The sequence below is a fragment of the Piliocolobus tephrosceles genome, chromosome 12 (genome assembly GCF_002776525.5).
Source record: "Piliocolobus tephrosceles isolate RC106 chromosome 12, ASM277652v3, whole genome shotgun sequence".
Classification (NCBI taxonomy): domain Eukaryota; kingdom Metazoa; phylum Chordata; class Mammalia; order Primates; family Cercopithecidae; genus Piliocolobus; species Piliocolobus tephrosceles.
The window spans coordinates 31,893,389-31,903,942 of record NC_045445.1 but is presented as its reverse complement, the minus strand read 5'-3'; positions in this window follow the sequence as shown (position 1 = coordinate 31,903,942).

Here is a 10,554-nt window from a genome sequence, read left to right as displayed (position 1 = left end):
TTTTCAGGTTTGGGAATTGGACTGGCTTCCTTGTTCCTCAACTTGAGACAGCTTATTGCGGGACCCTGTGATTGTGTGAGTTAATACTACTTAATAAACACACACACAGTAACACACACACACACACACACACACACACACACACACACACACACACACACATATATATATAGTTAGTTAGTTAGTTAGTTGTGTCCCTCTGGAGATCCCTGACTAAAACAGATTTTGGTACCAAGAGTGGTTCTAGAGGAACAGAATATTAAGAATGACGTTCTTTCATTGGTTTTGGGATTTCTGAATTTGGATGCTTAATATGATTAGACCCCAAAATGCTAAGGAATCTACTTCTAATAGTATTGAGAACACTGACAGTCCTTGGCATGAACTGTTGAGTGAGTTATGCAAAATACATGCATTTGACATTCCTGATTCACTGCTCATGAGAGACAAGGAGTTTAGTGACTCTATACATAATATCTTTGAAAATATGTGGAGAACAAAGGAACATAATGTAGTTAGTTGGTTGCTCCTAAGTTCACTAGAGAAAGTGCTAAAAGAAAATGATGAACCCAGGAATTCTAACTCCTGGCTTCAGAAGCAGATACTGAGCCTCAAATCTGCTAAGACTGCCCTGAGTAAGAGTTTTATCTCCTGTAGAGAAAGAGCTGAAATTGTGGAAAAACAGACACAAGCTCTTATCATGCAAGTGGCTGACCTGCAATGAAAGGTGCATGGACAGCCTCACCAGGTGTCTATTGTTAAAGTGAGGGCATTGATTGCAGAAGAATGGGACCCTGCAACTTGGAATCAGGATGTTTGGCAGGACCCTGATAAAGATGGGGAAACAGAGCTTGTAAACTCTGATGAACATTTTTGCCAGAAGAAACAGCTTTCCCATCCCCAGTAGTGGCAACATCCCCTCCCTGACCCATGCTGCCATTAGTCATTTCACCATTGTCTGAGAACGCACCCTACACTGCCTTAGACAACAGTGAAGGCCTCCCCTGAGGCAGTTGCCAGGCAAGATAATGGTTATTCTCCTCAGGAGCCACTCCCAACAGCCCAGTTTGCTTCTAGATCTATAACTGTGCTAAAGTCCTGGCGGTCCCCTAGAGGTGAAGTTGAGAGTGTGACCCATGAGGAGGTATGCTACTCTTGAAAATAAATGCTTGAGTTTTCTAATTTATATAAGCAGATATATGGAGAACAGGCATGGGAATGGATATTAAGGGTATGGGATAATGGTGGAAGAAACATAGAGTTGGATCAGGCTGAATTTATTAATTTGAGCCCACTAAGTGGGAATTTTATATTTAATATTGCAGCTCAGGGAGATAAAAATAAAAAAGGTTCTAATAGTTTATTTGTTTGGTTAGCTGAAATGTAGATCAAAAGATGGTCCACTGTGAGCAAGCTGAAAATGCCTGATCTCCCTTGGTTTAATGTAGAGGAAGGGATCCATAGGCTTAGGGAGACTGGGATGGTGGAGTGGATTAGTCACTTCAGACCTACTCATCCCAGCTGGGAGGGTCCAGAAGATATACCCTTGACCAATGCCTTGAGAAAGTGATTTGTGAGGGCAACACCTGCATCTTTGAAGAGCCCTGTAATTGTTCTTCTCTGTACATCACATCTAACAGTGGGAACTGCAGTCACTCAACTACAAAATTTAAATACAATGGGAATAATTGGATCCTGAGTTGGCAGGGACCAAGTGATGGCACTCAACCATCAAAGGTAAGGTGGGTATAGCTACTGGAATGGACAGCAGAGGCAAAGCAGCAATCAGAATAGTCTGACTCATGTATAGCTCTGGCATTGGCTAACTAATAATGGTATTCCTAGAAGTGAAATTGATATGAAGCCTACTGCATTCCTACTTAACTTACCATAAGCAGAAAACTTCCAGATCTAATGGACAAAATAATTTGAATTATAAAAATAGAAAATTATTACCTCTCAATCCATTTCCAGACTTGAGCCAGTTTACAGACCCAGAAATCCTTCAATGAAAGGGCGGCTGGGTATCCTTGAGGAAGGACCCCACTATACTACTGACAATTTATGCTGTTAATCTCTCTCCCATCCTTCCCCAAGAAGACTTCTAGTCTTTTACCAGGATAACTGTGCATTGAGAAAACGGAAATGATCAGACATTTTAGGGACTACTGGACACTGGCTCTGAACTGACGTTGATTCCCAGGGACCCAAAATATCATTGTGGTCCTCCAATTAACATAGAGGCTTGTGGAAGTTAGGTAATTAATGGAATTTTGACTTGGGTCTGACTTACAGTGGGTCCTTGGACTCATTCTGTGGTCTTTTCCCAGTGCCAGAATGCATAATTGACATATACATACTTAGCAGCTGGCAGAACCGCCACATTGGCTCCCTGACTGGTAGGGTGAGGGCTATTATGGTGAGAAAGGCCAAATGTAAGCCATTAGAGCTGCCTTTACCTAGAAAAACAGTAAATCAAAAACAATATTGTATCCCTGGAAGGATTGTGGAGATTCGCACCACCATAAAGGACTTGAAAGATGCAGGAGTGGAGATTCCCACCACATCCCAATTCAACTCTCCTATTTGGCCTGTGCAGAAGACAGATGGATCTTGGAGAATGATGGTAAATTATTATAAGCATAACCACCAAGTGGTGACTCCAATTGCAGCTGCTTTACCAGATATGGTTTCATTCATTGCTTGAGCAAATTAACACATCTCCTGGCACCTGGTATGCAGCCGTTGACTTGGCAAATGCCTTTTTTTTTTATTCCTGTACATAAGGCCCACTAGAAGCAATTTGCCTTCAGCTGACAATGCCAGCAATATACCTTTACTGTCCTACCTCAGGGGTATATCAACTCTCCAGCTTTGGGTCATAATGTCATTTGGAGAGATCTTGATCACCTTTTGCTTCCACAAGATATCACACTGGCCCATTACATTGAGGACATTATGCTGATTGGATCCAGTGAGCAAGAAGTAGCAAGCATACTGGACTTATTGGTAAGACATTTGTGTGCCAGAAAATAGGAAATAAATATGACTAAAATTCAGGGACCTTCCACCTTAGTGAAATTTCTAGGGGTCCATCGGAGTGGAGCCTGTCAAGACATTCCTTCTAAGATGAAGAATAAGTTGCTGCATTTGGCCTCTTCTACAACCAAGAAAGAGGCACAATGCCTAGTGGGCCTCTTGGGAGTTTGCAGCCAACAAATTCCTCATTCTGGTGCGTTATTCTGGCTGATTTATCAAGTGACTCAAAAGACTGCCAGCTTTGAGTGGGGTCCAGAACAGAAAAATGCTCTGCAACCAGTTCAGGCTGCTGTGCAAGATGCTCTGCCACTTGGGAAATATGACCCAGCAGATCCAAAGGTGATTGAGGTGTCAATGGCAGATAGGGATACTGTACGGACCCTTTGGCAGGCCCCCAAAGGTGAGTCACAGTGGAGACCTCTAGGATTTTTGAGCAAGGCCCTGCCATCTTCTGCAGATAACTATTCTCCTTTTGAGAGACAGGCCTTGACCTGTTACTGGGCTTTGGTCAAAATGGAATATTTAAGTATGGGTCATCAAGTCACCATGTGACCTGAACTGCTTATCATGAACTGAGTGCTTTCTGACCCACCTAGCCATAAAGCCAATTGTTTGTCTGGATGGTCAGAGACTTGGAAGAAGCATGATTGGAAGATTGGTAACAAAGGAATTTGGGGAAGAAGTATGTGGATGGACCTCTGAGTGGTCAAAAACTGTAAAGATATTTATATCCTATGTAAGTATGCACCAACGGGTGACCTCAGCAGAGGAGGATTTTAATAATCAAGTGAATAGAATGACCTGTTCTTTGGATACCACTCAGCCTCTTTCTCCAGCTACCCCTGTCATTGCCCAAATGGGCCCATGAACGAAGTGGCCATGGTAGCAAGGATGGAGGTTATGCATGGGCTCAGCAACTTGGACTTCCACTTACCAAGGTTGACCTTACTATGGCCACTGCTGAGTGCCCTATTTGCCAGCAGCAGAGACCAACACTGAGTCCTGGATATGGCTCCATTCTTCAAGGTGATCAGCCAGCTACCTGGTAGAAGGTTGATTATATTGGACTTCTTCCATTATGGAAAGAGCAGAGGTTTGTCCTCAATGAATAGACACTTACTCCAGATATGAGTTTGCCTATCCTGCACACAATGCTTCTGCCAACACTACTATTCATGGACTCACAGAATGCCTTATCCACCATCATGGTATTCCACACAGCATTGCCTCTGACCAAGGCATTCACTTTATGGCTAAAGAAGTGTGGCATTGGACTCGTGTTCATGGAATTCACTGGTTTTACCATGTTCCCCATTATCCTGAAGCGGCTGATTGATAGAAGTGTGGATTGGCCTTTTGAAGTCACAATTACAACACCAACAAGGTGACAATATTTTGCAGGACTGTGGCAAAGTTCTCTAGAAGGCCATGTATGCTCTGAATCAGCATCCGATATATAATAGAGTTGCTCCCATAGCCAGGATTCATCGGTCGAGGAATCAAGGGGTGGAAGTGGAAATGGCACCACTCGCCATCACCCCAAATGATCCACTGGCAAAATATTTGCTTCCTGTTCCTGCAACATTACGTTCTTCTTGCCTAGAGGTCTGAGTTCCACAGGGAGGAATGCTGCCACCAGGAGACGGAACAACAATTTCATTAAACTTGAAGTTAAGGTTGCCACCTGGATACCTTGGGCTTCTCCCACCTTTAAGTTAACAGGTTAAGAAGGGAGTTACAGTTTTGTCTGGGGTGATTGACCCAGGCTATCAAGATGAAATCAGTCTATTACTCCACAATGTAGGTAAGGAAGAGTATGCATGAAATACAGGAGACTCATTAGGGTGTCTCTTAGTATTACCATGCCCTGTGATTGAGGTCAATGGGAAACTAAAACAGCTCAATCCAGACAGCACTACAAATGGCCTAGACTCTTCAGGAATGAAGGTTTGGGTCATTCCACCAAGAAAAAAAACACAACCCACTGAGGTGCTTGCTGAAGGCAAAGGGTGTACAGAGTGGGTAGTAAAAGAAGTTAGTCATCAATACCAGCTATGACCATGTGACCAGTTACAGAAATGAGGACTGCAATTGTCATGAGTGTTTCCTCCTTCTAGTGTTAAAACCATATTTGTGCATGTGTACACTTATAATAATAAAATATCTTCATTTTATTTCTTTTTTCCTTTATCATGTGACATAAATTTTATTTACTTCATATCAGCACTTAAGTATTGTTAACTCTATGTAATAGCATTTGGGTTGGAAATTGGTGCATTTCTGGTGTCTGAAGGATAGTTGTATTACGTTAGAAAACTTATGGCCCTGTTATTATCTTTATCTGAAGATTATGTATGATCTCAGGAGACATGTATGGGTTCAAGTTGACAACGGGTGGACTTGTGATGGTTAATACTGAGTATCAACTTGACTGGATTGAAGGATGCAAAGTATTGATCTCGGGTGTGTCTGTGAGGGTATTGCCAAAGGAGATTAACATTTGAGTCAGTGGGCTGGGAAAGGCAGACCTACCCTTTATCTTAGTGGACACCATCTAATCAGCTCCCAGTATGACCAGGATATAAAGCAGGTAAAAAATGTGAAAAGGCTATAATGGCTCAGCCTCCCAGACTACATCTTTCTCCCATGCTGGATGTTTCCTGCCCTTGAACATTGAATTCCAAGTTCTTCAGCTTTGGGACTCAGACTGGCTTCCTTGCTCCTTAGCTTGCAGATGGCCTATTGTGGGACCCTGTGATTGTGTGAGTTAATACTACTTAATAAACTCTCTCACACACATACACATACATGCACACACACACATATATATATATATCCTATTAGTTATTAGTTTTGTCTCTCTAGAGAACCCTGACTAATAGAGCAAAGAAGAAGTCAAATTATCCTTGCCTGCAGATGATATAACCTTACACTTGAAATAACTTAAAACTTCATAAGAAAACTATTAGAACTAATAAAAAAAATTCAGTAATGTTGCAAAATACAAATCAACATACAAAAAATCAGTTGCATATCAACACGTCAACAGTGAACAATGTGAAAAAGAAATCACAAAATGAAATTTATAGTAGCCACACATAAAATTAAATACCTAGGAATTAACCAAAGAAGTGAAAGACTTTATCAATGAAAACTACAAAGCATTGATGAAAGAAATTGAAGAGAATCCCCCAAAATGGCAAAAAAATGCATATTTATGGATTTAAAGAATCAATATTGTTAAAATTTTCATACTACCCAAAGAAATCTATAGATTCACTGCAATTTCTATCAAAATACCAATTACACTCTTCACAGAAATTAAAAACAATTTTAAAAATTACATGAAACCAGAAAACACCCAGAATAGCCAAAGCTATCTTAATGAAAAAGAAGAAAACAGGAGGAATCACATTACCTGATTTCAAATTATACTGTGGAGCTATAATAACCAAAACAGCATGGTACTGGCATAAAAAGACACAAAGACCAATGGAACAGAATATAGAACCCAGAAATAAATCCAGACAGCAAGAGTGAACTCATTTTTGACAAAGTTGCCAAGAACATACACTAGGAAAAAGACAATGTATTCAATAAATGGTGCTAGGAAAACTGGATATCCATATGCAGAAGAATGAAACTTGACCCCTCTCTCTTACCAAATATGAAAATCAAATCAAAATGGATTAAAGTCTCAAATATAAGACACCATCTTATAAAACTACTATAAGAAAACTTTTGGGAAAATCTTCAGGACATTGATCTAGATGAAAATTTCTTGAGCAATAGCCCACAAGCACAGGCAACTAAATCAAAAATGGTCAAATGTGATCACATCAAGTTAAAAAGCTTCTGTACAGCAAGGGATACAATCAACAAGATGAAGGGAAAACACACAGAATGAAACAAAATATTTGAAACTACCCCTCTGACAAAAGATTATTAAACAGAATATATAAGGAGTTCAAACAACTCTATAGGGAAACATTTAATAATCTGATCAAAAAATCTGTAAAAATATTTGAATAGACATTTCTCAAAATAAGACATACAAACGGCAAACAGGCCTATGAAAAGGTGCTCAACATCATTGATCATTAGAGAAATGCAAATCAAAACTACAATGAGAGGTAATCTCACCTAGTTAAATGACTTATGCTCAAAAGACAGGAATTAACTAATGCTGGTGAAGATGTGGAGAAAAGTGAACCCTTATACACTGTTGGTGGGAAGATAATTTAGTATAAACACTATGGAGAACAGTTTGAAGTATCCTGAAAAAACTAAAAATTAAGCTACCATATTGAAAGGAGTTAGCTAACTTGCCTTAAGTAGACAGCAATGAAAGAGTTCCTGGAGAGATCCTGACCCACAGGTCAGTGCCTCATCCCACATAATACAAAAAGCAGCCTGGGGAAAAAATCAAGCCGCAGGCACCAATAAGGGAACTAGCACAGGGAGTTGCACCTGGAGACATGCCTGCTGCTTCACAGATAGGATAACCTCCAGCCCATTCAGATAAAAACTTGCTCAAAGTCCTGGCTCACTCAGACAAGAAACGAGGCCTGACAGAGAAATGCTTTGTCCTTTGTATAATCAGTGGGCTCCCAGGAAAGTTTCTTCTCCTTTTGTGGACATAAACACAATGGGTTCTGGTGGGCACTTTCCTTTCTTTTATGGATTGTTAGCCTGGCCTCCATGAATTATCACTTTAGTCCCTGGTTGGTCCTGGGCCATGGTCCCAGGCCAAGCTTTCATTTTAACTCCTGACAGGTCACAGACCAAGCTGAGCAGCCTCTATGAATCATCACTTCAGCCCTTGATTGGTCCCAGGCCAAAGCCCCAGGCCAAGCTGAGTCACATGTTCTCCAAGACAGCCCACAAACTAAGAACATTCATTCCCCTTCCTAGTCCACAAAAAACCCTAAAACCTAGCCTTATAGGGGGCAACCCATCTGGGCCCCCCTCTCTGCTGGCAGAGACCTTTTCTCTTTCACTTATCAAACTTTCACTGTAATCTCAACCTGTGTCTGCACTCCTTTATTGTCTTAAAGGTGAGATAAAAAAAACTTCAGGTGATATGCCACCAGAGACTCTTACATTGTAGTGCATTGGCAAGACTACAACATATTTTGGTGCATTGATCAGGAAGAAAGGGATTCATTGGAAGGGTGAGTAGGAGCAGACCTTTAACTCTTTACTTTCTGAGGCTTCTTGTCTTCAGTTTTTTCTCTCAAGAAGAAATAAAATGCTGCATCTCTTTTAGCCATTTAAACAATGGCTAGCATGGCTGCCAGCCTTAAAACTCAATGGGCAGTCTTGTTGGAGAGGACTTTGTCAATTCCCCAATTGCTCTCAGATGTTGGGAATTTTGGCTTTGTTCCAATCCAGTTTCCTTTCACAGAGGGCCTAGCCATTGCATGGGACTGGAAGGAGGTCCTAGGACAGCTGAAGATTTCTGGCTGAGGCTACACCTCAGTGTTACCTGAAGGCCATTGGACTAACTCCATTCCCTGACAGCCCATCAGGGCATTGGTACCAGGACTTCCGGTCTTTTTCTATTGCATTTTTCTCCTATCTTTTTGCAGCTATCATGTCTCCTATTTCTTTGCATGCAATGTTGTGGGTGTTTTTACAGACTAGGGATATAAGCTTGCTGGGTAGAATCAGTCAGTGCCTTAGTCATCAGGAATGAACTCAAAGAGTTGTTATTTTTATGACTTCCTAAAAACAAGGGCAATTCAAGATCTCTCTAAATTTTCACCTAGTAAGCTCCTTTCTGTCCCCCAGTAATAGACATTCGTGGCACTGTGTTGGAGGATATTTCATCCCAATTGCATACCTTCTCTCCATTTGGGTTGTTTTTTCCTCCATATAAGAGTTCAGCACTGTGCAATTAATCTAAGCAGTTCCTTTATGAGACAATTTAATTTTCTTGTGCTGGGGAGAATGCTATTGGGACAGCCTATCAAACCCCAAACATTTCTTTCTAACATTTGTCTGAAAATAATTTGGAGTCAGAGTTTTTTACCAAACATTTCTGACCCTACAGTGACACCTAATGGGATGGATTTTTTTTTTCCTGTGGGGAGCCTTGTCAGCCTTTTGCCCCAAACCTCTAGTTTCCCAGTTTCTCTCCCTCTTACATCCCTCTAACAGTAATCAAACCTCATGCCCCATCTGTAAACAGGAAAAATCCACTTTCAACAATCAGGAGGAAGTCACCCTTAAAGGACAGATATTAGCCTCTGTATTGTCCCATCAAATGAAGGACAGCCATTCAATTCTTACACTTTTTCAAGGCAACTGTTCTGTGTCCAACTACATTGGGATTTAAATAAAAAGAAATTTTATGTTTGGAAGTCAATCAGTCCCATACTCTGGGATTCCAGTGTTTTGGTGGGGTCATAACAAGGGAAACCAGAGATAGCATTATGACACTCCCTCCATTAAAGATTCTTGCCCAAATCCAACTACTACAGAATCTCTCCTAGGCCTCTGGGGTACCTTAGGAGCCTTTTGGGCTAAGTGAGGCTAAGAATCCAGCAGGGTGGAAATCTAAGGCATTGTGCAGGTGAGTGTGACTAGTTCTGCTGACTGGCTCCTTCAGATCCATGGGTGAACATCAGGCTTGCATCCATGGGTGACACCTATGATGGTTGCCAGGCAAGAGGACAGGAGAAAAGTGGTGAAGGTTAATATCCTTTGGGCCTTTCTCCCCACTCTGGGTCACTCCAAAAATAATAAGGAGACTGAGGGATGCCTTTTCTTCTCTGTTTTCTAAATGAGTAACAAATTGTCTACAGTCTGCACTCCCCTCGAGTGCATTCTGAAATGCTGGAACTCCTTTAACCCTGAGACTCTGAAGAAAAAATGACTTATATTCAATTGCACAAGGATGTAGTCATCTTATAGATAGGGGACCTGGCCTCCTCAGGGAAGCATTAATTACAATACTATCCAACAACCAGATCTTTCTTTGCCTTATGAGACAACCCAGATCTTGTAAGCATTGTAAAATTAACCCTGCCCTCTTGGCAGCCATATCAGGCAAGCCTACAAAATATAATTCCCCAAAGACAGAGAGACAAACCCTTGGGGAACCCTCCAATGCAACTTCTGGTTGCCCCACCTGCCTCCCTTATATAGGGCCCCAAATAGCCATATCATCCTGTTTACAGATGGAGCATGGGGTTTTATTATTGCTATCATCCTCTAGCTATGCTAGTCAAAAAAACTCAACTTCACTGTTGCCTTTGCAGGAAATGCCCAATGAACGTGGTGCTGCTAAGATTCAAGTTTCCTTATCATTCCAGGACCTTAGACAAATAAAGGGGGGACCTAGGCAAGTTATCTGATAACCCTGAGAGATATATAGAGGCTTTTCAAAATCTAGCCCAAGTGTTTAATCGTACATGGAGAAATTCTATGCTACTTTTAAGTCAAACTCTAATTGCTGTTGAGAAAAAACACAGCCCTACCAACAGCAGAGAGATTTGGAGACAAACAGTG